Here is a 27,519-nt window from a genome sequence, read left to right as displayed (position 1 = left end):
AAAAGGAAAGTTCAAATCTGTGAGTTGAATGCACGCCCCACAAAGCACTTTCAGAGAATGCCTCTTTCTACTTGTTATGTAAAGATACTCCCTTTTCCACCACAGTCCTCAAAGCGCTCCAAATGTCCGCTTGCACATTCTAGAAAAAGAGTGTTGGAAAACTGCTCTATCAAAAGAAAAGTTCAGCTCTGTGAGCTGAATGCACACATCACAAAGAAGTTTGCGAGAATGCTTCTGTGTCGTTTTTCTGGGAGGGTTTCCCGTTTCCAATCAATTTCCGTAAGCAGTCCGAATTTCCACCTGTAGATTCTACAAAAGAAAGTTTCATATCTTCTCTGTCTAAAGGAATGCTCGACTCTGTGAGTTGAATGCACACACCACAAAGGAGTTTCAGAGAATGCTTCCGTCTAGTTTTTATGTGAAGATATTTCCTTTCCACCTCAGGCCTCAAAGCGCTCCAAATGTGCACTTGCAGATTCTACAAAAAAAGTGTTTTAAAACTGCAGTATCAGAAGAAAGCTTCAGCTCCGTGAGCTGAATGCACACATCACAGAGAAGTTTGTGAGAATGCTTCTGTTTACTTTTTCTGTGAGAGTGTCCCGTTTCCAACGAATTCCTATCAGCGGTCCAAATATGCAGTTGCAGATTCTACAAAAAGAGTGTTTCAAACTTCTCTGTCAAAAGGAGTGTTCAACTCTGAGAGTGGAATGCACACACCACAAAGAAGTTTCAGAGAATGCTTTCGTCTAGTTTTTATGTGAACATATTTCCTTTCCACCACGGGCCTCAAAGCGCTGCAAATGTCCACTTGTAGATTCTAGAAAAAGAGTGTTTCCAAACTGCTCTACCAATAGAAAGGTTCGGCTCCTTGAAACGAATGCGCACATCACACAGAAGTTCGTGGGAATGCTTCTGTCTAGTTTTTGTGTGAGGGTGCCCCTTTCCAACGCATTCCTATAAGCGGTCCAAATAGCCACTTGCAGATTCTGTAAGTGAGGGTTTCAAAACTTCTCTGTCAAATGGAATGTTCAACTCTGTGAGTTGAATGCACGCACCACAGAGAACTTTCAGAGAATGCCTCTTTCTACTTGTTATGGGAAGATACTTCCTTTCCCACCACAGGCCTCATAGCGCTCCAAATATCCACTTGCAGATTCTAGAAAAACAGTGTTTTAAAACTGCTCTATCAAAGGAAAGGCTCACATTTTTGAGTTGAAAGCACACATCAGGAAAAAGTTTGTGAGAATGATTCTGTCTCATTTTCGGGTGAGGGTTTCCCGTTTCCAACGATTTCCTGCAAGCGGTCCAAATTTCCACTTGCAGATTCTACAAAAAAAAGACTGTTTCAAAACTTCTCTGTCAAAAAGAATGTTCAAATCTGTGAGTTGGATGCACACACACCACAAAGATGTTTCAGAGAATGCTTCTGTCTAATTTTTATGTGAAGGTATTTCCTTTCCACCTCAGGCCTCAAAGCGCTGCAAATGTCCACTTGCAAATTCTAGAAAAAGAGTGTTAGAAATCTGCTCTATCAAAAGAAAGGTTCAGCCCTGTGAGCTGAATGCACGCATCCCACAGAAGTGTATGAGAATGCTTCTGTCTCCTTTTTGTGTGAGATTGTCCCGTTTCCAACGAATTCCTATAAGCGGTCCAAATATCCACTTGCAGATTCTATAAAAAGAGTGTTTCAAAACTTCTCTGTCAAAAGGAATGTTCAACTCTGTGAGTTGAATGCAGGCCCCACAAAGCACTTTCAGAGAATGCTTCTATCTACTTGTTGTGTAAAGATACTTCCTTTTCCACCACAGTCCTCAAAGCGCTCCAAATGTCCGCTGGCACATTCTAGAAAAAGAGTGTTAGAAAACTGGTCTATCAAAAGAAAGGTTCAGCTGTGTGAGCTGAATGCACACATCACAAAGAAGTTTGCGAGAATGCTTCTGTGTCGTTTTTGTGGGAGGGTTTCCCGTTTCCGATCAATTTCCGTAAGCAGTCCGAATTTCCACCTTTAGATTCTACAAAAGAAAGTTTCATATCTTCTCTGTCTAAAGAAATGCTAGACGCTGTGAGTTGAATGCACACACCACAAAGAAGTTTCAGAGAATGCTTCTGTCTAGTTTTTATGTGAAGATATTTCCTTTCCACCTCAGGCCTCAAAGCGCTCCAAATGTGCACTTGCAGATTCTAGAAAAAAAGTGTTTTAAAACTGCTGTATCAGAAGAAAGCTTCAGCTCCGTGACCTGAATGCACACATCACACAGAAGTTTGTGAGAATGCTTCTGTTTACTTTTTCTGTGAGAGTGTCCCGTTTCCAACGAATTCCTATCAGCGGTCCAAATATGCAGTTGCAGATTCTACAAAAAGAGTGTTTCAAACTTCTCTGTCAAAAGGAGTGTTCAACTCTCAGAGTGGAATGCACACACCACAAAGAAGTTTCAGAGAATGCTTTCGTCTAGTTTTTATGTGAACATATTTCCTTTTCACCACGGGCCTCAAAGCGCTGCAAATGTCCACTTGTAGATTCTAGAAAAAGAGTGTTTCCAAACTGCTCTACCAATAGAAAGGTTCGGCTCCTTGAAACGAATGCGCACATCACACAGAAGTTCGTGAGAATGCTTCTGTCTTGTTTTTGTGTGAGGGTGTCCCGTTTCCAACGCATTCCTATAAGCAGTCCAAATAGCCACTTGCAGATTCTGTAAATGAGGGTTTCAAAACTTCTCTGTCAAATGGAATGTTCAACTCTGTGAGTTGAATACACGCACCACAGAGAACTTTCAGAGAATGCCTCTTTCTACTTGTTATGGGAAGATACTTCCTTTCCCACCACCGGCCTCATAGCGCTCCAAATATCCACTTGCAGATTCTAGAAAAACAGTGTTTTAAAACTGCTCTATCAAAGGAAAGGCTCACATTTTTGAGTTGAAAGCACACATCAGGAAAAAGTTTGTGAGAATGATTCTGTCTCATTTTCGGGTGAGGGTTTCCCGTTTCCAACGATTTCCTGCAAGCGGTCCAAATTTCCACTTGCAGATTCTACAAAAAAAAGACTGTTTCAAAACTTCTCTGTCAAAAAGAATGTTCAAATCTGTGAGTTGGATGCACACACACCACAAAGATGTTTCAGAGAATGCTTCTGTCTAATTTTTATGTGAAGGTATTTCCTTTCCACCTCAGGCCTCAAAGCGCTGCAAATGTCCACTTGCAAATTCTAGAAAAAGAGTGTTAGAAATCTGCTCTATCAAAAGAAAGGTTCAGCCCTGTGAGCTGAATGCACGCATCCCACAGAAGTGTATGAGAATGCTTCTGTCTCCTTTTTGTGTGAGATTGTCCCGTTTCCAACGAATTCCTATAAGCGGTCCAAATATCCACTTGCAGATTCTATAAAAAGAGTGTTTCAAAACTTCTCTGTCAAAAGGAATGTTCAACTCTGTGAGTTGAATGCAGGCCCCACAAAGCACTTTCAGAGAATGCTTCTATCTACTTGTTGTGTAAAGATACTTCCTTTTCCACCACAGTCCTCAAAGCGCTCCAAATGTCCGCTGGCACATTCTAGAAAAAGAGTGTTAGAAAACTGGTCTATCAAAAGAAAGGTTCAGCTGTGTGAGCTGAATGCACACATCACAAAGAAGTTTGCGAGAATGCTTCTGTGTCGTTTTTGTGGGAGGGTTTCCCGTTTCCGATCAATTTCCGTAAGCAGTCCGAATTTCCACCTTTAGATTCTACAAAAGAAAGTTTCATATCTTCTCTGTCTAAAGAAATGCTAGACGCTGTGAGTTGAATGCACACACCACAAAGAAGTTTCAGAGAATGCTTCTGTCTAGTTTTTATGTGAAGATATTTCCTTTCCACCTCAGGCCTCAAAGCGCTCCAAATGTGCACTTGCAGATTCTAGAAAAAAAGTGTTTTAAAACTGCTGTATCAGAAGAAAGCTTCAGCTCCGTGAGCTGAATGCACACATCACACAGAAGTTTGTGAGAATGCTTCTGTTTATTTTTTCTGTGAGAGTGTCCCGTTTCCAACGAATTCCTATCAGCGGTCCAAATATGCAGTTGCAGATTCTACAAAAAGAGTGTTTCAAACTTCTCTGTCAAAAGGAGTGTTCAACTCTGAGAGTGGAATGCACACACCACAAAGAAGTTTCAGAGAATGCTTTCTTCTAGTTTTTATGTGAACATATTTCCTTTCCACCACGGGCCTCAAAGCGCTGCAAATGTCCACTTGTAGATTCTAGAAAAAGAGTGTTTCTAAACTGCTCTACCAATAGAAAGGTTCGGCTCCTTGAAACGAATGCGCACATCACACAGAAGTTCGTGAGAATGCTTCTGTCTAGTTTTTGTGTGAGGGTGTCCCGTTTCCAACGCATTCCTATAAGCGGTCCAAATAGCCACTTGCAGATTCTGTAAATGAGGGTTTCAAAACTTCTCTGTCAAATGGAATGTTCAACTCTGTGAGTTGAATGCACGCACCACAGAGAAATTTCAGAGAATGCCTCTTTCTACTTGTTATGGGAAGATACTTCCTTTCCCACCACAGGCCTCATAGCGCTCCAAATATCCACTTGCAGATTCTAGAAAAACAGTGTTTTAAAACTGCTCTATCAAAGGAAAGGCTCACATTTTTGAGTTGAAAGCACACATCAGGAAGAAGTTTGTGAGAATGATTCTGTCTCGTTTTTGGTTTAGGGTTTCCCGTTTCCAACGATTTCCTGCAAGCGGTCCAAATTTCCACTTGCAGATTCTACAAAAAAAAAGACTGTTTCAAAACTTCTCTGTCAAAAAGAATGTTCAACTCTGTGAGTTGGATGCACACACACCACAAAGAAGTTTCAGAGAATGCTTCTGTCTAATTTTTATGTGAAGGTATTTCCTTTCCACCTCAGGCCTCAAAGCGCTGCAAATGTCCACTTGCAAATTCTAGAAAAAGAGGGTTAGAAACCGGCTCTATCAAAAGACAGGTTCAGCCCTGTGAGCTGAATGCACGCATCCCACAGAAGTGTATGAGAATGCTTCTGTCTCCTTTTTGTGTGAGATTGTCCCGTTTCCAACGAATTCCTATAAGCGGTCCAAATATCCACTTGCAGAGTCTATAAAAAGAGTGTTTCAAAACTTCTCTGTCAAAAGGAATGTTCAACTCTGTGAGTTGAATGCACGCCCCACAAACCACTTTCAGAGAATGCTTCTGTCTACTTTTTATGTAAAGATACTTCCTTTTCCACCACAGTCCTGAAAACGCTCCAAATGTCCGCTTGCACATTCTAGGAAAAGAGTGTTAGAAAACTGCTCTATCAAAAGAAAGGTTCAGCTGTGTGAGCTGAATGCACACATCACAAAGAAGTTTGCGAGAATGCTTCTGTGTCGTTTTTGTGTGAGGGTTTCCCGTTTCCAATCAATTCCCGTAAGCAGTCCGGATTTCCACCTGTAGATTCTACAAAAGAGAGTTTCAAATCTTCTCTGTCTAAAGGAATGCTCGACTCTGTGAGTTGAATGCACACACCACAAAGGAGTTTCAGAGAATGCTTCTGTCTCGTTTTTATGTGAAGATATTTCCTTTCCACCTCAGGCCTCAAAGCGCTCCAAATGTGCACTTGCAGATTCTACAAAAAAAGTGTTTTAAAACTGCTGTATCAGAAGAAAGCTTCAGCTCCGTGAGCTGAATGCACACATCACACAGAAGTTTGTGAGAATGCTTCTGTTTACTTTTTCTGTGAGACTGTCCCGTTTCCAACGAATTCCTATCAGCGTTCCAAATATGCTGTTGTAGATTCTACAAGAAGAGTGTTTCAAACTTCTCTGTCAAAAGGAGTGTTCAACTCTGAGAGTGGAATGCACACACCACAAAGAAGTTTCAGAGAATGCTTTTGTCTAGTTTTTATGTGAACATATTTCCTTTCCACCACGGGCCTCAAAGCGTTGCAAATGTCCACTTGTAGATTCTAGAAAAAGAGTGTTTCAAAACTGCTCTACCAATAGAAAGGTTCGGCTCCTTGAAACGAATGCGCACATCACACAGAAGTTCGTGAGAATGCTTCTGTCTAGTTTTTGTGTGAGGGTGTCCTGTTTCCAACGCATTCCTATAAGCGGTCCAAATAGCCACTTGCAGATTCTATAAAAAGAGTGTTTCAAAACTTCCCTGTCAGAAGGAAAGTTCAACTCTGTGAGTTGAATGCACGCCCCACAAAGCACTTTCAGAGAATGCTTCTGTCTACTTTTTATGTAAAGATACTTCCTTTTCCACCACAGTCCCCAAAGCGCTCCAAATGTCCGCTTGCACATTCTAGAAAAAGAGTGTTAGAAAACTGCTCTATCAAAAGAAAGGTTCAGCTGTGTGAGCTGAATGCACGCATCACCAAGAAGTTTGCGAGAATGCTTCTGTGTCGTTTTTGTGTGAGGGTTTCCCGTTTCCAATCAATTCCCGTAAGCAGTCCGAATTTCCACCTGTAGATTCTACAAAAGAGAGTTTCAAATCTTCTCTGTCTAAAGGAATGCTCGACTCTGTGAGTTGAATGCACACACCACAAAGGAGTTTCAGAGAATGCTTCTGTCTAGTTTTTATGTGAAGATATTTCCTTTCCACCTCAGGCCTCAAAGCGCTCCAAATGTGCACTTGCAGATTCTACAAAAAAAGTGTTTTAAAACTGCTGTATCAGAAGAAAGCTTCAGCTCCGTGAGCTGAATGCACACATCACACAGAAGTTTGTGAGAATGCTTCTGTTTACTTTTTCTGTGAGAGTGTCCCGTTTCCAACGAATTCCTAGCAGCGGTCCAAATATCCAGTTGCAGATTCAACAAAAAGAGTGTTTCAAACTTCTCTGTCAAAAGGAGTGTTCAACTCTGAGAGTGGAATGCACCCACCACAAAGAAGTTTCAGAGAATGCTTTTGTCTAGTTTTTACGTGAACATATTTCCTTTCCACCACTGGGCTCAAAGCGCTGCAAATGTCCACTTGTAGATTCTAGAAAAAGAGTGTTTCCAAACTGCTCTACCAGTAGAAACGTTCGGCTCCTTGAATGCGCACATCACACAGAAGATCGTGAGAATGCTTCTGTCTAGTTTTTGTGTGAGTGTGTCCCTTTTCCAACGCATTCCTATAAGCGGTCCAAATAGCCACTTGCAGATTCTGTAAATGAGGGTTTCAAAACTTCTCTGTCAAATGGAATGTTCAACTCTGTGAGTTGAATGCACGCACCACAGAGAACTTTCAGAGAATGCCTCTATCTACTTGTTATGGGAAGATACTTCCTTTCCCACCACAGGCCTCATAGCGCTCCAAATATCCACTTGCAGATTCTAGAAAAACAGTGTTTTAAAACTGCACTATCAAAGGAAAGGCTCACATCTGTGAGTTGAAATCACACATCAGGAAGAAGTTTGTGAGAATGATTCTGTCTCGTTTTTGGGTGAGGGTTTCCCGTTTCCAACGATTTCCTGCAAGCGGTCCAAATTTCCACTTGCAGATTCTACAAAAAAAAAGACTGTTTCAAAACTTGTCTGTCAAAAAGAATGTTCAACTCTGTGAGTTGGACGCACACACACCACAAAGAAGTTTCAGAGAATGCTTCTGTCTAATTTTTATGTGAAGTTATTTCCTTTCCACCTCAGGCCTCAAAGCGCTGCAAATGTCCACTTGCAAATTCTAGAAAAAGAGGGTTAGAAATCTGCTCTATCAAAAGAAAGGTTCAGCCCTGTGTGCTGAATGCCAGCATCCCACAGAAGTGTATGAGAAAGCTTCTGTCTCCTTTTTGTGTGAGATTGTAACGTTTCCAACGAATTCCTATAAGCGGTCCAAATATCCACTTGCAGATTCTATAAAAAGAGTGTTTCAAAACTTCTCTGTCAAAAGGAATGTTCAACTCTGTGAGTTGAATGCACGCCCCACAAAGCACTTTCAGAGAATGCTTCTGTCTACTTGATATGTAAAGATACTTCCTTTTCCACCACAGTCCTCAAAGCGCTCCAAATGTCCGCTTGCACATTCTAGAAAAAGAGTGTTAGAAAACTGCTCTATCAAAAAAAAGGTTCAGCTGTGTGAGCTGAATGCACACATCACAAACAAGTTTGCGAGAATGCTTCCGTGTCGTTTTTGTGGGACGGTTTCCCGTTTCCAATCAATTCCCGTAAGCAGTCCGAATTTCCAACTGTAGATTCTACAAAAGACAGTTTCAAATCTTCTCTGTCTAAAGGAATGCTCGACTCTGTGAGTTGAAATGCACACACCACAAAGGAGTTTCAGAGAATGCTTCTGTCCAGTTTTTATGTGAAGATATTTCCTTTCCACCTCAGGCCTCAAAGCGCTCCAAATGTGCACTTGCAGATTCTAGAAAAAAAGTGTTTTAAAACTGCTGTATCAGAAGAAAGCTTCAGCTCCGTGAGCTGAATGCACACATCACACAGAAGTTTGTGAGAATGCTTCTGTTTACTTTTTCTGTGACAGTGTCCCGTTTCCAACGAATTCCTATCAGCGGTCCAAATATGCAGTTGCAGATTCCACAAAAAGAGTGTTTCAAACTTCTCTGTCAAAAAGATTGTTCAACTCTGAGAGTGGAATGCACACACCACAAAGAAGTTTCAGAGAATGCTTTCGTCTAGTTTTTATGTGAACATATTTCCTTTCCACCACGGGCCTCAAAGCGCTGCAAATGTCCACTTGTAGATTCTAGAAAAAGAGTGTTTACAAACTGTTCTAGCAATAGAAAGGTTCGGCTCCTTGAAATGAATGCGCACATCACACAGAAGTTCGTGAGAATGCTTCTGTCTAGTTTTTGTGTGAGGGTGTCCTGTTTCCAATGCATTCCTATAAGCGGTCAAAATAGCCACTTGCAGATTCTATAAAAAGAGTGTTTCAAAACTTCCCTGTCAAAAGGAATTTTCAACTCTGTGAGTTGAATGCACGCACCACAGAGAACTTTCAGAGAATGCCTCTTTCTACTTGTTATGGGAAGATACTTCCTTTCCCACCACAGGCCTCATAGCGCTCCAAATATCCACTTGCAGATTCTAGAAAAACAGTGTTTTAAAACTGCTCTATCAAAGGAAAGGCTCACATTTTTGAGTTGAAAGCACACATCAGGAAGAAGTTTGTGAGAATGATTCTGTCTCGTTTTTGGGTGAGGGTTTCCGGTTTCCAACGATTTCCTGCAAGCGGTCCAAATATCCACTTGCAGATTCTACAAAAAAAAAAGACTGTTTCAAAATTTCTCTGTCAAAAAGAATGTTCAACTCTGTGAGTTGGATGCACACACACCACAAAGAAGTTTCAGAGAATGCTTCTGTCTAATTTTTATGTGAAGGTATTTCCTTTCCACCTCAGGCCTCAAAGCGCTGCAAATGTCCACTTGCAAATTCTAGAAAAAGAGGGCTAGAAATCGGCTCTATCAAAAGACAGGTTCAGCCCTGTGAGCTGAATGCCAGCATCCCACAGAAGTGTATGAGAATGCTTCTGTCTCCTTTTTGTGTGAGATTGTCCCGTTTCCAACGATTTCCTACAAGCGGTCCAAATATCCACTTGCAGATTCTATAAAAAGAGTGTTTCAAAACTTCTCTGTCAAAAGGAATGTTCAACTCTGTGAGTTGAATGCACGCCCCACAAAGCACTTTCAGAGAATGCTTCTGTCTACTTGTTATGTAAAGATACTTCCTTTTCCACCACAGTCCTCAAAGGGCTCCAAATGTCCGCTTGCACATTCTGGAAAAAGAGTGTTAGAAAACTGCTCTATCAAAAGAAATGTTCAGCTGTGTGAGCTGAATGCACACATCTCAAAGAAGTTTTCGAGAATGCTTCTGTGCCGTTTTTGTGGGAGGGTTTCCCGCTTCCGATCAATTCCCGTAAGCAGTCCGAATTTCCACCTGTAGATTCTACAAAAGAAAGTTTCATATCTTCTCTGTCTAAAGGAATGCTCGACTCTGTGAGTTGAATGCACACACCACAAAGGAGTTTCAGAGAATGCTTCTGTCTAGTTTTTATGTGAAGATATTTCCTTTCCACCTCAGGCCTCAAAGCGCTCCAAATGTGCACTTGCAGATCCTACAAAAAAAGTGTTTTAAAACTGCTGTATCAGAAGAAAGCTTCAGCTCCGTGAGCTGAATGCACACATCACACAGAAGTTTGTGAGAATGCTTCTGTTTACTTTTTCTGTGAGAGTGTCCCGTTTCCAACGAATTCCTATCAGCGGTCCAAATATCCAGTTGCAGATTCAACAAAAAGAGTGTTTCAAACTTCTCTGTCAAAAGGAGTGTTCAACTCTGAGAGTGGAATGCACCCACCACAAAGAAGTTTCAGAGAATGCTTTTGTCTAGTTTTTACGTGAACATATTTCCTTTCCACCACGGGCTTCAAAGCGCTGCAAATGTCCACTTGTAGATTCTAGAAAAAGAGTGTTTCCAAACTGCTCTACAAATGGAAAGGTTCGGCTCCTTGAATGCGCACATCACACAGAAGTTCGTGAGAATGCTTCTGTCTAGTTTTTGTGTGAGGGTGTCCCATTTCCAACGCATTCCTATAAGCGGTCCAAATAGCCACTTGCAGATTCTGTAAATGAGGGTTTCAAAACTTCTCTGTCAAATGGAATGTTCAACTCTGTGAGTTGAATGCACGCACCACAGAGAACTTTCAGAGAATGCCTCTTTCTACTTGTTATGGGAAGATACTTCCTTTCCCACCACAGGCCTCATAGCGCTCCACATATCCACTTGCAGATTCTAGAACAACGGTGTTTTCAATCTGCTCTATCAAAGGAAATGCTCACATTTTTCATTTGAAAGCACATATCAGGAAGAAGTTTCTGAGAATGATTCTGTCTCGTTTTCGGGTGAGGGTTTAACATTTCCAACGATTTCCTGCAAGCGGTCCAAATTTCCACTTGCAGATTCCAGAAAAACAGTGTTTTAAAACTGCTCTATCAAAGGAAAGGCTCAGATCTGTGAGTTGAAATCACACATCAGGAAGAAGTTTGTGAGAATGATTCTGTCTCGTTTTTGGGTGAGGGTTTCCCGTTTCCAACGATTTCCTGAAAGCGGTCCAAATTTCCACTTGCAGATTCTACAAAAAAAAAGACTGTTTCAAAACTTCTCTGTCAAAAAGAATGTTCAACTCTGTGAGTTGGACGCACACACACCACAAAGAAGTTTCAGAGAATGCTTCTGTCTAATTTTTATGTGAAGGTATTTCCTTTCCTCCTCAGGCCTCAAAGCGCTGCAAATGTCCACTTGCAAATTCTAGAAAAAGAAGGTTAGAAATCTGCTCTATCAAAAGAAAGGTTCAGCCCTGTGAGCTGAATGCACGCATCCCACAGAAGTGTATGAGAATGCTTCTGTCTCCTTTTTGTGTGAGATTGTCCCGTTTCCAAAGAATTCCAATAAGCGGTCCAAATATCCACTTGCAGATTCTATAAAAAGAGTGTTTCAAAACTTCTCTGTCAAAAGGAATGTTCAACTCTGTGAGTTGAATGCACGCCCCACAAAGCACTTTCAGAGAATGCTTCTGTCTACTTGTTATGTAAAGATACTACGTTTTCCACCACAGTCCTCAAAGCGCTCCAAATGTCCACTTGCACATTCTAGAAAAAGAGTGTTAGAAAACTGGTCTATCAAAAGAAAGGTTCAGCTGTGTGAGCTGAATGCACACATCACAAAGAAGTTTGCGAGAATGCTTCTGTGTCGTTTTTGTGTGGTGCTTTCTCGTTTCCAATCAATTCCCGTAAGCAGTCCGAATTTCCACCTTTAGATTCTACAAAACAGAGTTTCAAATCTTCTATCTAAAGGAATGCTCGACTCTGTGAGGTGAATGCACAAACAACAAAGAAGTTTCAGAGATTGTTTCTGCCTAATTTTTATGTGAAGGTATTTCCTTTCCACCTCAGGCCCCAAAGCGCTGCAAATGTCCACTTGCAAATTCTAGAAAAAGAGTATTATAAAACTGCTCTATCAGAAGAAAGGTTCAGCCGCATGAGCTGAATGCAAGCATCCCACAGAAGTCTATGAGAATGCTTCTGTCTACTTTTCGTGTGATATTGTCCCGTTTCCAACGAATTCCTATAAGCGGTCCAAATATCCACTTGCAGATTCTATAAAAAGAGTGTTTCAAAACTTCTCTGTCAAAAGGAATGTTCAACTCTGTGAGTTGAATGCACGCCCCACAAAGCACTTTCAGAGAATGCTTCTGTCTACTTGTTATGTAAAGATACTTCCTTTTCCACCACAGTCCTCAAAGCGCTCCAAATGTCCGCTTGCACATTCTAGAAAAAGAGTGTTAGAAAACTGCTCTATCAAAAGAAAGGTTCAGCTGTGTGAGCTGAATGCACACATCACCAAGAAGTTTGCGAGAATGCCTCTGTGTCGTTTTTGTGGGAGGGTTTCCCGTTTCCAATCAATTCCCGAAAGCAGTCGGAATTTCCACCTGTAGATTCTACAAAAGAGAGTTTCAAATCTTCTCTGTCTAAAGGAATGCTCGACTCTGTGAGTTGAATGCACACACCACAAAGGAGTTTCAGAGAATGCTTCTGTCTAGTTTTTATGTGAAGGTATTTCCTTTCCACCTCAGGCCTCAAAGCGCTCCAAATGTGCACTTGCAGATTCTAGAAAAAAAGTGTTTTAAAACTGCTGTATAAGAAGAAAGCTTCAGCTCCGTGAGCTGAATGCACACATCACACAGAAGTTTGTGAGAATGCTTCTGTTTACTTTTTCTGTGAGAGTGTCCCGTTTCCAAAGAATTCCTATCAGCGGTCCAAATATGCAGTTGCAGATTCTACAAAAAGAGTGTTTCAAACTTCTCTGTCAAAAGGAGTGTTCAACTCTGAGAGTGGAATGCACACACCACAAAGAAGTTTCAGAGAATGCTTTCGTCTAGTTTTTATGTGAACATATTTCCTTTCCACCACGGGCCTCAAAGCGCTGCAAATGTCCACTTGTAGATTCTAGAAAAAGAGTGTTTCCAAACTGCTCTACCAATAGAAAGGTTCGGCTCCTTGAAACGAATGCGCACATCACACAGAAGTTCGTGAGAATGCTTCTGTCTAGTTTTTGTGTGAGGGTGTCCCGTTTCCAACGCATTCCTATAAGCGGTCCAAATAGCCACTTGCAGATTCTGTAAATGAGGGTTTCAAAACTTCTCTGTCAAATGGAATGTTCAACTCTGTGAGTTGAATGCACGCGCCACAGAGAACTTTCAGAGAATGCCTCTTTCTACTTGTTATGGGAAGATACTTCCTTTCCCACCACAGGCCTCATAGCGCTCGAAGTATCCACTTGCAGACTCTAGAAAAACAGTGTTTTAAAACTGCTCTATCAAAGGAAAGGCTCACATCTGTGAGTTGAAAGCACACATCAGGAAGAAGTTTGTGAGAATGATTCTGTGTCGTTTTTGGGTGAGGGTTTCCCGTTTCCAACGATTTCCTGCAAGCAGCCCAAATTTCCACTTGCAGATTCTACAAAAAAAAAGACTGTTTCAAAACTTCTCTGTCAAAAAGAATGTTCAACTCTGCGAGTTGGATGCACACACACCACAAAGAAGTTTCAGAGAATGCTTCTGTCTAATTTTTATGTCAAGGTATTTCCTTTCCACCTCAGGCCTCAAAGCGCTGCAAATGTCCACTTGCAAATTCTAGAAAAAGAGGGTTAGAAATCTGCTCTATCAAAAGAAAGGTTCAGCCCTGTGAGCTGAATGCCAGCATCCCACAGAAGTGTATGAGAAAGCTTCTGTCTCCTTTTTGTGTGAGATTGTAACGTTTCCAACGAATTCCTATAAGCGGTCCAAATATCCACTTGCAGATTCTATAAAAAGAGTGTTTCAAAACTTCTCTGTCAAAAGGAATGTTCAACTCTGTGAGTTGAATGCACGCCCCACAAAGCACTTTCAGAGAATGCTTCTGTCTACTTGATATGTAAAGATACTTCCTTTTCCACCACAGTCCTCAAAGCGCTCCAAATGTCCGCTTGCACATTCTAGAAAAAGAGTGTTAGAAAACTGCTCTATCAAAAAAAAGGTTCAGCTGTGTGAGCTGAATGCACTCATCACAAACAAGTTTGCGAGAATGCTTCCGTGTCGTTTTTGTGGGACGGTTTCCCGTTTCCAATCAATTCCCGTAAGCAGTCCGAATTTCCAACTGTAGATTCTACAAAAGACAGTTTCAAATCTTCTCTGTCTAAAGGAATGCTCGACTCTGTGAGTTGAAATGCACACACCACAAAGGAGTTTCAGAGAATGCTTCTGTCCTGTTTTTATGTGAAGATATTTCCTTTCCACCTCAGGCCTCAAAGCGCTCCAAATGTGCACTTGCAGATTCCAGAAAAAAAGTGTTTTAAAACTGCTGTATCAGAAGAAAGCTTCAGCTCCGTGAGCTGAATGCACACATCACACAGAAGTTTGTGAGAATGCTTCTGTTTACTTTTTCTGTGAGAGTGTCCCGTTTCCAACGAATTCCTTTCAGCGGTCCAAATATGCAGTTGCAGATTCTACAAAAAGAGTGTTTCAAACTTTTCTGTCAAAAAGATTGTTCAACTCGGAGAGTGGAATGCACACACCACAAAGAAGTTTCAGAGAATGCTTTCGTCTAGTTTTTATGTGAACATATTTCCTTTCCACCACGGGCCTCAAAGCGCTGCAAATGTCCACTTGTAGATTCTAGAAAAACAGTGTTTCCAAACTGTTCTAGCAATAGAAAGGTTCGGCTCCTTGAAACGAATGGGCACATCACACAGAAGTTCGTGAGAATGCTTCTGTCTAGTTTTTGTGTGAGGGTGTCCCGTTTCCAACGCATTCCTATAAGCGGTCCAAATAGCCACGTGCAGATTCTGTAAATGAGGGTTTCAAAACTTCTCTGTCAAATGGAATGTTCAACTCTGTGAGTTGAATGCACGCGCCACAGAGAACTTTCAGAGAATGCCTCTTTCTACTTGTTATGGGAACATACTTCCTTTCCCACCACAGGCCTCATAGCGCTCCAAATATCCACTTGCAGACTCTAGAAAAACAGTGTTTTAAAACTGCTCTATCAAAGGAAAGGCTCACATCTGTGAGTTGAAAGCACACATCAGGAAGAAGTTTGTGAGAATGATTCTGTGTCGTTTTTGGGTGAGGGTTTCCCGTTTCCAACGATTTCCTGCAAGCGGCCCAAATTTCCACTTGCAGATTCTACAAAAGAAAAAGACTGTTTCAAAACTTCTCTATCAAAAAGAATGTTCAACTCTGCGAGTTGGATGCACACACACCACAAAGAAGTTTCAGAGAATGCTTCTGTCTAATTTTTATGTGAAGGTATTTCCTTTCCACCTCAGGCCTCAAAGCGCTGCAAATGTCCACTTGCAAATTCTAGAAAAAGAGTGTTAGAAATCTGCTCTATCAAAAGAAAGGCTCAGCCCTGTGAGCTGAATGCAGGCATCCCACAGAAGAGTATGAGAATGCTTCTGTCTCCTTTTTGTGTGAGATTGTCCCGTTTCCAACGAATTCCTATAAGCGGTCCAAATATCCACTTGCAGATTCTATAAAAAGAGTGTTTCAAAACTTCTCTGTCAAAAGGAATGTTCAACTCTGTGAGTAGAATGCACGCCCCACAAAGCACTTTCAGAGAATGCTTCTGTCTACTTGTTAGGTCAAGATACTTCCTTTTCCACCACAGTCCTCAAAGCGCTCCAAATGTCCGCTTGCACATTCTAGAAAAAGAGTGTTAGAAAACTGCTCTATCAAAAGAAAGGTTCAGCTGTGTGAGCTGAATGCACACATCACCAAGAAGTTTGCAAGAATGCTTCTGTGTCGTTTTTGTGGGAGGGTTTCCCGTTTCCAATCAATTCCCGTAAGCAGTCCGAATTTCCACCTGTAGATTCTACAAAAGAGAGTTTCAAATCTTCTCTGTCTAAAGGAATGCTCGACTCTGTGAGTTGAATGCACACACCACAAAGGAGTTTCAGAGAATGCTTCTGTCTAGTTTTTATGTGAAGATATTTCCTTTCCACCTCAGGCCTCAAAGCGCTCCAAATGTGCACTTGCAGATTCTACAAAAAAAGTGTCTTAAAACTGCTGTATCAGAAGAAAGCTTCAGCTCCGTGAGCTGAATGCACACATCACACAGAAGTTTGTGAGAATGCTTCTGTTTACTTTTTCTGTGAGAGTGTCCCGTTTCCAACGAATTCCTATCAGCGGTCCAAATATCCAGTTGCAGATTCAACAAAAAGAGTGTTTCAAACTTCTCTGTCAAAAGGAGTGTTCAACTCTGAGAGTGGAATGCACGCACCACAAAGAAGTTTCAGAGAATGCTTTTGTCTAGTTTTTACGTGAACATATTTCCTTTCCACCACTGGCCTCAAAGCGCTGCAAATGTCCACTTGTAGATTCTAGAAAAAGAGTGTTTCCAAACTGCTCTACCAATAGAAACGTTCGGCTCCTTGAATGCGCACATCACACAGAAGATCGTGAGAATGCTTCTGTCTAGTTTTTGTGTGAGTGTGTCCCTTTTCCAACGCATTCCTATAAGCGGTCCAAATAGCCACTTGCAGATTCTGTAAATGAGGGTTTCAAAACTTCTCTGTCAAATGGAATGTTCAACTCTGTGAGTTGAATTCACGCACCACAGAGAACTTTCAGAGAATGCCTCTATCTACTTGTTATGGGAAGATACTTCCTTTCCCACCACAGGCCTCATAGCGCTCCAAATATCCACTTGCAGATTCTAGAAAAACAGTGTTTTAAAACTGCACTATCAAAGGAAAGGCTCACATCTGTGAGTTGAAATCACACATCAGGAAGATGTTTGTGAGAATGATTCTGTCTCGTTTTTGGGTGAGGGTTTCCCGTTTCCAACGATTTCCTGCAAGCGGTCCAAATTTCCACTTGCAGATTCTACAAAAAAAAAGACTGTTTGAAAACTTCTCTGTCAAAAAGAATGTTCAACTCTGTGAGTTGGACGCACACACACCACAAAGAAGTTTCAGAGAATGCTTCTGTCTAATTTTTATGTGAAGTTATTTCCTTTCCACCTCAGGCCTCAAAGCGCTGCAAATGTCCACTTGCAAATTCTAGAAAAAGAGGGTTAGAAATCTGCTCTATCAAAAGAAAGGTTCAGCCCTGTGAGCTGAATGCCCGCATCCCACAGAAGTGTATGAGAATGCTTCTGTCTCCTTTTTGTGTGAGATTGTAACGTTTCCAACGAATTCCTATAAGCGGTCCAAATATCCACTTGCAGATTCTATAAAAAGAGTGTTTCAAAACTTCTCTGTCAAAAGGAATGTTCAACTCTGTGAGTTGAATGCACGCCCCACAAAGCACTTTCAGAGAATGCTTCTGTCTACTTGATATGTAAAGATACTTCCTTTTCCACCACAGTCCTCAAAGCGCTCCAAATGTCCGCTTGCACATTCTAGAAAAAGAGTGTTAGAAAACTGCTCTATCAAAAAAAAGGTTCAGCTGTGTGAGCTGAATGCACACATCACAAACAAGTTTGCGAGAATGCTTCCGTGTCGTTTTTGTGGGACGGTTTCCCGTTTCCAATCAATTCCCGTAAGCAGTCCGAATTTCCAACTGTAGATTCTACAAAAGACAGTTTCAAATCTTCTCTGTCTAAAGGAATGCTCGACTCTGTGAGTTGAAATGCACACACCACAAAGGAGTTTCAGAGAATGCTTCTGTCCTGTTTTTATGTGAAGATATTTCCTTTCCACCTCAGGCCTCAAAGCGCTCCAAATGTGCACTTGCAGATTCCAGAAAAAAAGTGTTTTAAAACTGCTGTATCAGAAGAAAGCTTCAGCTCCGTGAGCTGAATGCACACATCACACAGAAGTTTGTGAGAATGCTTCTGTTTACTTTTTCTGTGAGAGTGTCCCGTTTAAACGAATTCCTATCAGCGGTCCAAATATGCAGTTGCAGATTCCACAAAAAGAGTGTTTCAAACTTCTCTGTCAAAAAGATTGTTCAACTCGGAGTGTGGAATGCACACACCACAAAGAAGTTTCAGAGAATGCTTTCGTCTAGTTTTTATGTGAACATATTTCCTTTCCACCACGGGCCTCAAAGCGCTGCAAATGTCCACTTGTAGATTCTAGAAAAAGAGTGTTTCCAAACTGTTCTAGCAATAGAAAGGTTCGGCTCCTTGAAACGAATGCGCACATCACACAGAAGTTCGTGAGAATGCTTCTGTCTAGTTTTTGTGTGAGGGTGTCCTGTTTCCAATGCATTCCTATAAGCGGTCAAAATAGCCACTTGCAGATTCTATAAAAAGGGTGTTTCAAAACTTCCCTGTCAAAAGGAATTTTCAACTCTGTGAGTTGAATGCACGCACCACAGAGAACTTTCAGAGAATGCCTCTTTCTACTTGTTATGGGAAGATACTTCCTTTCCCACCACAGGCCTCATAGCGCTCCAAATATCCACTTGCAGATTCTAGAAAAACAGTGTTTTAAAACTGCTCTATCAAAGGAAAGGCTCACATTTTTGAGTTGAAAGCACACATCAGGAAGAAGTTTGTGAGAATGATTCTGTCTCGTTTTTGGGTGAGGGTTTCCCGTTTCCAATCAATTCCCGTAAGCAGTCCGAATTTCCACCTTGAGATTCTACAAAAGAAAGTTTCATATCTTCTCTGTCTAAAGAAATGCTAGACGCTGTGAGTTGAATGCACACACCACAAAGAAGTTTCAGAGAATGCTTTCGTCTAGTTTTTATGTGAACATATTTCCTTTCCACCACGGGCCTCAAAGCGCTGCAAATGTCCACTTGTAGATTCAAGAAAAAGAGTGTTTCCAAACTGCTCTACCAATAGAAAGGTTCGGCTCCTTGAAACGAATGCGCACATCACACAGAAGTTCGTGAGAATGCTTCTGTCTAGTTTTTGTGTGAGGGTGTCCCGTTTCCAACGCATTCCTATAAGCGGTCCAAATAGCCACGTGCAGATTCTGTAAATGAGGGTTTCAAAACTTGTCTGTCAAATGGAATGTTCAGCTCTGTGAGTTGAATGCACGCGCCACAGAGAACTTTCAGAGAATGCCTCTTTCTACTTGTTATGGGAAGATACTTCCTTTCCCACCACAGGCCTCATAGCGCTCCTAATATCCACTTGCAGACTCTAGAAAAACAGTGTTTTAAAACTGCTCTATCAAAGGAAAGGCTCACATCTGTGAGTTGAAAGCACACATCAGGAAGAAGTTTGTGAGAATGATTCTGTGTCCTTTTTGGGTGAGGGTTTCCCGTTTCCAACGATTTCCTGCAAGCGGTCCAAATTTCCACTTGCAGATTCTACAAAAAAAAAAGACTGTTTCAAAACTTCTCTGTCAAAAAGAATGTTCAACTCTGCGAGTTGGATGCACACACAACAAAGAAGTTTCAGAGAATGCTTCTGTCTAATTTTTATGTGAAGGTATTTCCTTTCCACCTCAGGCCGCAAAGCGCTAAAAATGTCCACTTGCAAATTCTAGAAAAAGAGTGTTAGAAATCTGCTCTATCAAAAGAAAGGTTCTGCCCTGTTAGCTGAATGCACGCATCCCACAGAAGTGTATGAGAACCCTTCTGTCTCCTTTTTGTGTGAGATTGTCCCGTTTCCAACGAATTCCTATAAGCGGTCCAAATAACCACTTGCAGATTCTATAAAAAGAGTGTTTCAAAACTTCTCTGTCAAAAGGAATGTTCAACTCTGTGAGTTGAATGCACGCCCCACAAAGCACTTTCAGAGAATGCTTCTGTCTACTTGTTATGTAAAGATACTTCCTTTTCCACCGCAGACCTCAAAGAACTCCAAATGTCCGCTTGCACATTCTAGAAAAAGAGTGTTAGAAAACTGCTCTATCAAAAGAAAGGTTCAGCTGTGTGAGCTGAATGCACACATCACCAAGAAGTTTGCGAGAATGCTTCTGTGTCGTTTTTGTGGGAGGTTTTCCCGTTTCCAATCAATTCCCGAAAGCAGTCCGAATTTCCACCTGTAGATTCTACAAAAGAGAGCTTCAAATCTTCTCTGTCTAAAGGAATGCTCGACTCTGTGAGTTGAATGCACACACCACAAAGGAGTTTCAGAGAATGCTTCTGTCTAGTTTTTATGTGAAGGTATTTCCTTTCCACCTCAGGCCTCAAAGCGCTCCAAATGTGCACTTGCAGATTCTACAAAAAAAGTGTTTTAAAACTGCTGTATCAGAAGAAAGCTTCAGCTCCGTGAGCTGAATGCACACATCACACAGAAGTTTGTGAGAATGCTTCTGTTTACTTTTTCTGTGAGAGTGTCCCGTTTCCAACGAATTCCTATCAGCGGTCCAAATATGCTGTTGTAGATTCTACAAGAAGAGTGTTTCAAACTTCTCTGTCAAAAGGAGTGTTCAACTCTGAGAGTGGAATGCACACACCAGAAAGAAGTTTCAGAGAATGCTTTCGTCTAGTTTTTATGTGAACATATTTCCTTTTCACCACGGGCCTCAAAGCGTTGCAAATGTCCACTTGTAGATTCTAGAAAAAGAGTGTTTCCAAACTGCTCTACCAATAGAAAGGTTCGGCTCCTTGAAACGAATGCGCACATCACACAGAAGTTCGTGAGAATGCTTCTGTCTAGTTTTTGTGTGAGGGTGTCCCGTTTCCAACGCATTCCTATAAGCGGTCCAAATAGCCACTTGCAGATTCTGTAAGTGAGGGTTTCAAAACTTCTCTGTCAAATGGAATGTTCAACTCTGTGAGTTGAATGCACGCACCACAGAGAACTTTCAGAGAATGCCTCTTTCTACTTGTTATGGGAAGATACTTCCTTTCCCACCACAGGCCTCATAGCGCTCCAAATATCAACTTGCAGATTCTAGAAAAACAGTGTTTTAAAACTACTCTATCAAACGAAATGCTCACATTTTTCATTTGAAGGCACACATCAGGAAGAAGTTTGTGAGAATGATTCTGTCTCGTTATCGGGTGAGGGTTTATCTTTTCCAACGATTTCCTGCAAGCGGTCCAAATTTCCACTTGCAGTTTCTAGAAAAACAGTGTTTTAAAACTGCTTTATCAATGGAAAGGCTCAGATCTGTGAGTTGAAATCACACATCAGGAAGATGTTTGTGAGAATGATTCTGTCTCGTTTTTGGGTGAGGGTTTCCCGTTTCCAACGATTTCCTGCAAGCGGTCCAAATTTCCACTTACAGATTCTACAAAAAAAAGACTGTTTCAAAAGTTCTCTGTCAAAAAGAATGTTCAAATGTGTGAGTTGGATGCACACACACCACAAGAAATTTCAGAGAATGCTTCTGTCTAATTTTTATGTGAAGGTATTTCCTTTCCACCTCAGGCCTCAAAGCGCTGCAAATGTCCACTTGCAAATTCTAGAAAAAGAGTGTTAGAAATCTGCTCTATCAAAAGAAAGGTTCAGCCCTGTGAGCTGAATGCATGCATCCCACAGAAGTGTATGAGAATGCTTCTGTCTCCTTTTTGTGTGGGATTGTCCCGTTTCCAACGAATTCCTATCAGCGGTCCAAATATGCTGTTTTAGATTCTACAAGAAGAGTGTTTCAAACTTCTCTGTCAAAAGCAGTGTTCAACTCTGAGTGTGGAATGCACACACCACAAAGAAGTTTCAGAGAATGCTTCTGTCTAATTTTTATGTGAACATATTTCCTTTCCACCACGGGCCTCAAATCGCTGCAAATGTCCACTTGTAGATTCTAGAAAAAGAGTGTTTCCAAACTGCTCTAGCAATAGAAAGTTCGGCTCCTTGAAACGAATGCGCACATCACACAGAAGTTCGTGAGAATGCTTCTGTCTAGTTTTTGTGTGAGGGTGTCCTGTTTCCAACGCATTCCTATAAGCGGTCCAAATAGCCACTTGCAGATTCTATAAAAAGAGTGTTTCAAAACTTCCCTGTCAAAAGGAATGTTCAACTCTGTGAGTTGAATGCACGCCCCACAAAGCACTTTCAGAGAATGCCTCTTTCTACTTGTTATGTAAAGATACTCCCTTTTCCACCACAGTCCTCAAAGCGCTCCAAATATCCGCTTGCACATTCTAGAAAAAGAGTGTTGGAAAACTGCTCTATCAAAAGAAAAGTTCAGCTCTGTGAGCTGAATGCGCACATCACAAAGAAGTTTGCGAGAATGCTTCTGTGTCGTTTTTCTGGGAGGGTTTCCCGTTTCCAATCAATTTCCGTAAGCAGTCCGAATTTCCACCTGTAGATTCTACAAAAGAAAGTTTCATATCTTCTCTGTCTAAAGGAATGCTCGACTCTGTGAGTTGAATGCACACACCACAAAGGAGTTTCAGAGAATGCTTCCGTCTAGTTTTTATGTGAAGATATTTCCTTTCCACCTCAGGCCTCAAAGCGCTCCAAATGTGCACTTGCAGATTCTAGAAAAAAAGTGTTTTAAAACTGCTGTATCAGAAGAAAGCTTCAGCTCCGTGAGCTGAATGCACACATCACACAGAAGTTTGTGAGAATGCTTCTGTTTACTTTTGCTGTGAGAGTGTCCCGTTTCCAACGAATTCCTACCAGCGGTCCAAATATGCAGTTGCAGATTCTACAAAAAGAGTGTTTCAAACTTCTCTGTCAAAAGGAGTGTTCAACTCTGAGAGTGGAATGCACACACCACAAAGAAGTTTCAGAGAATGCTTTCGTCTAGTTTTTATGTGAACATATTTCCTTTCCACCACGGGCCTCAAAGCGCTGCAAATGTCCACTTGTAGATTCTAGAAAAAGAGTGTTTCCAAACTGCTCTACCAATAGAAAGGTTCGGCTCCTTGAAACGAATGCGCACATCACACAGAAGTTCGTGAGAATGCTTCTGTCTAGTTTTTGTGTGAGGGTGCCCCTTTCCAACGCATTCCTATAAGCGGTCCAAATAGCCACTTGCAGATTCTGTAAGTGAGGGTTTCAAAACTTCTCTGTCAAATGGAATGTTCAACTCTGTGAGTTGAATGCACGCACCACAGAGAACTTTCAGAGAATGCCTCTTTCTACTTGTTATGGGAAGATACTTCCTTTCCCACCACAGGCCTCATAGCGCTCCAAATATCCACTTGCAGATTCTAGAAAAACAGTGTTTTAAAACTGCTCTATCAAAGGAAAGGCTCACATTTTTGAGTTGAAAGCACACATCAGGAAGATGTTTGTGAGAATGATTCTGTCTCGTTTTTGTTTGAGGGTTTCCCGTTTCCAACGATTTCCTGCAAGCGGTCCAAATTTCCACTTGCAGATTCTACAAAAAAAGAGACTGTTTCAAAACTTCTCTGTCAAAAAGAATGTTCAACTCTGTGAGTTGGATGCACACACACCACAAAGAAGTCTCAGAGAATGCTTCTGTCTAATTTTTATGTGAAGGTATTTCCTTTCCACCTCAGGCCTCAAAGCGCTGCAAATGTCCACTTGCAAATTCTAGAAAAAGAGGGTTAGAAATCGGCTCTATCAAAAGAAAGGTTCAGCCCTGTGAGCTGAATGCCAGCATCCCACAGAAGTGTATGAGAATGCTTCTGTCTCCTTTTTGTGTGAGATTGTCCCGTTTCCAACGAATTCCTATATGCGGTCCAAATATACACTTGCAGATTCTATAAAAAGAGTGTTTCAAAACTTCTCTGTCAAAAGGAGTTTTCAACTCTGTGAGTTGAATGCACGCCCCACAAAGCACTTTCAGAGAATGCTTCTGTCTACTTGTTATTTAAAGATACTTCCTTTTCCACCACAGTCCACAAAGCGCTCCAAATGTCCGCTTGCACATTCTAGAAAAAGAGTGTTAGAAAACTGCTCTATCAAAAGAAAGGTTCAGCTGTGTGAGCTGAATGCACGCATCACCAAGAAGTTTGCGAGAATGCTTCTGTGTCGTTTTTGTGTGAGGGTTTCCCGTTTCCAATCAATTCCCGTAAGCAGTCCGAATTTCCACCTTGAGATTCTACAAAAGAAAGTTTCATATCTTCTCTGTCTAAAGAAATGCTAGACGCTGTGAGTTGAATGCACACACCACAAAGAAGTTTCAGAGAATGCTTTCGTCTAGTTTTTATGTGAACATATTTCCTTTCCACCACGGGCCTCAAAGCGCTGCAAATGTCCACTTGTAGATTCAAGAAAAAGAGTGTTTCCAAACTGCTCTACCAATAGAAAGGTTCGGCTCCTTGAAACGAATGCGCACATCACACAGAAGTTCGTGAGAATGCTTCTGTCTAGTTTTTGTGTGAGGGTGTCCCGTTTCCAACGCATTCCTATAAGCGGTCCAAATAGCCACGTGCAGATTCTGTAAATGAGGGTTTCAAAACTTGTCTGTCAAATGGAATGTTCAGCTCTGTGAGTTGAATGCACGCGCCACAGAGAACTTTCAGAGAATGCCTCTTTCTACTTGTTATGGGAAGATACTTCCTTTCCCACCACAGGCCTCATAGCGCTCCTAATATCCACTTGCAGACTCTAGAAAAACAGTGTTTTAAAACTGCTCTATCAAAGGAAAGGCTCACATCTGTGAGTTGAAAGCACACATCAGGAAGAAGTTTGTGAGAATGATTCTGTGTCCTTTTTGGGTGAGGGTTTCCCGTTTCCAACGATTTCCTGCAAGCGGTCCAAATTTCCACTTGCAGATTCTACAAAAAAAAAAGACTGTTTCAAAACTTCTCTGTCAAAAAGAATGTTCAACTCTGCGAGTTGGATGCACACACAACAAAGAAGTTTCAGAGAATGCTTCTGTCTAATTTTTATGTGAAGGTATTTCCTTTCCACCTCAGGCCGCAAAGCGCTAAAAATGTCCACTTGCAAATTCTAGAAAAAGAGTGTTAGAAATCTGCTCTATCAAAAGAAAGGTTCTGCCCTGTTAGCTGAATGCACGCATCCCACAGAAGTGTATGAGAACCCTTCTGTCTCCTTTTTGTGTGAGATTGTCCCGTTTCCAACGAATTCCTATAAGCGGTCCAAATAACCACTTGCAGATTCTATAAAAAGAGTGTTTCAAAACTTCTCTGTCAAAAGGAATGTTCAACTCTGTGAGTTGAATGCACGCCCCACAAAGCACTTTCAGAGAATGCTTCTGTCTACTTGTTATGTAAAGATACTTCCTTTTCCACCGCAGACCTCAAAGAACTCCAAATGTCCGCTTGCACATTCTAGAAAAAGAGTGTTAGAAAACTGCTCTATCAAAAGAAAGGTTCAGCTGTGTGAGCTGAATGCACACATCACCAAGAAGTTTGCGAGAATGCTTCTGTGTCGTTTTTGTGGGAGGGTTTCCCGTTTCCAATCAATTCCCGAAAGCAGTCCGAATTTCCACCTGTAGATTCTACAAAAGAGAGCTTCAAATCTTCTCTGTCTAAAGGAATGCTCGACTCTGTGAGTTGAATGCACACACCACAAAGGAGTTTCAGAGAATGCTTCTGTCTAGTTTTTATGTGAAGGTATTTCCTTTGCACCTCAGGCCTCAAAGCGCTCCAAATGTGCACTTGCAGATTCTAGAAAAAAAGTGTTTTAAACCTGCTGTATCAGAAGAAAGCTTCAGCTCCGTGAGCTGAATGCACACATCACACAGAAGTTTGTGAGAATGCTTCTGTTTACTTTTTCTGTGAGAGTGTCCCGTTTCCAACGAATTCCTATCAGCGGTCCAAATATGCAGTTGCAGATTCTACAAAAAGAGTGTTTCAAACTTCTCTGTCAAAAGGAGTGTTCAACTCTGAGGGTGGAATGCACACACCACAAAGAAGTTTCAGAGAATGCTTTCGTCTAGTTTTTATGTGAACATATTTCCTTTCCACCACGGGCCTCAAAGCGCTGCAAATGTCCACTTGTAGATTCTAGAAAAAGAGTGTTTCCAAACTGCTCTACCAATAGAAAAGTTCGGCTCCTTGAAACGAATGGGCACATCACACAGAAGTTCGTGAGAATGCTTCTGTCTAGTTTTTGTGTGAGGGTGTCCCGTTTCCAACGCATTCCTATAAGCGGTCCAAATAGCCACGTGCAGATTCTGTAAATGAGGGTTTCAATACTTCTCTGTCAAATGGAATGTTCAACTCTGTGAGTTGAATGCACGCGCCACAGAGAACTTTCAGAGAATGCCTCTTTCTACTTGTTATGGGAAGATACTTCCTTTCCCACCACAGGCCTCATAGCGCTCCAAATATCCACTTGCAGACTCTAGAAAAACAGTGTTTTAAAACTGCTCTATCAAAGGAAAGGCTCACATCTGTGAGTTGAAAGCACACATCAGGAAGAAGTTTGTGAGAATGATTCTGTGTCGTTTTTGGGTGAGGGTTTCCCGTTTCCAACGATTTCCTGCAAGCGGTCCAAATTTCCACTTTCAGATTCTAGAAAAAAAAAAAGACTGTTTCAAAACTTCTCTGTCAAAAAGAATGTTCAACTCTGCGAGTTGGATGCACACACACCACAAAGAAGTTTCAGAGAATGCTTCTGTCTAATTTTTATGTGAAGGTATTTCCTTTCCACCTCTGGCCTCAAAGCGCTGCAAATGTCCACTTGCAAATTCTAGAAAAAGAGTGTTAGAAATCTGCTCTATCAAAAGAAAGGTTCAGCCCTGTGAGCTGAATGCAGGCATCCCACAGAAGTGTATGAGAATGCTTCTGTCTCCTTTTTGTGTGAGATTGTCCCGTTTCCAACGAATTCCTATAAGCGGTCCAAATATCCACTTGCAGATTCTATAAAAAGAGTGTTTCAAAACTTCTCTGTCAAAAGGAATGTTCAACTCTGTGAGTAGAATGCACGCCCCACAAAGCACTTTCAGAGAATGCTTCTGTCTACTTGTTATGTAAAGATACTTCCTTTTCCACCACAGTCCTCAAAGCGCTCCAAATGTCCGCTTGCACATTCTAGAAAAAGAGTGTTAGAAAACTGCTCTATCAAAAGAAAGGTTCAGCTGTGTGATCTGAATGCACACATCACCAAGAAGTTTGCGAGAATGCTTCTGTGTCGTTTTTGTGGGAGGGTTTCCCGTTTCCAATCAATTCCCATAAGCAGTCCGAATTTCCACCTGTACATTCTACAAAAGAGAGTTTCAAATCTTCTCTGTCTAAAGGAATGCTCGACTCTGTGAGTTGAATGCACACACCACAAAGGAGTTTCAGAGAATGCTTCTGTCTAGTTTTTATGTGAAGATATTTCCTTTCCACCTCAGGCCTCAAGGCGCTCCAAATTTGCACTTGCAGATTCTAGAAAAAAAGTGTTTTAAAACTGCTGTATCAGAAGAAAGCTTCAGCTCCGTGAGCTGAATGCACACATCACACAGAAGTTTGTGAGAATGCTTCTGTTTACTTTTTCTGTGAGAGTGTCCCGTTTCCAACGAATTCCTATCAGCGGTCCAAAATATGCAGTTGCAGATTCTACAAAAAGAGTGTTTCAAACTTCTCTGTCAAAAGGAGTGTTCAACTCTGAGAGTGGAATGCACACACCACAAAGAAGTTTCAGAGAATGCTTTCGTCTAGTTTTTATGTGAACATATTTCCTTTCCACCACGATCCTCAAAGCGCTGCAAATGTCCACTTGTAGATTCTAGAAAAAGAGTGTTTCCAAACTGCTCTACCAATAGAAAGGTTCGGCTCCTTGAAACGAATTCGCACATCACACAGAAGTTCGTGAGAATGCTTCTCTCTAGTTTTTGTGTGAGGGTGTCCCGTTTCCAA

The sequence above is a fragment of the Pongo abelii genome, chromosome 3 (genome assembly GCF_028885655.2).
Source record: "Pongo abelii isolate AG06213 chromosome 3, NHGRI_mPonAbe1-v2.0_pri, whole genome shotgun sequence".
In the NCBI taxonomy this organism is placed as follows: domain Eukaryota; kingdom Metazoa; phylum Chordata; class Mammalia; order Primates; family Hominidae; genus Pongo; species Pongo abelii.
This window is presented reverse-complemented; position numbering follows the sequence as displayed.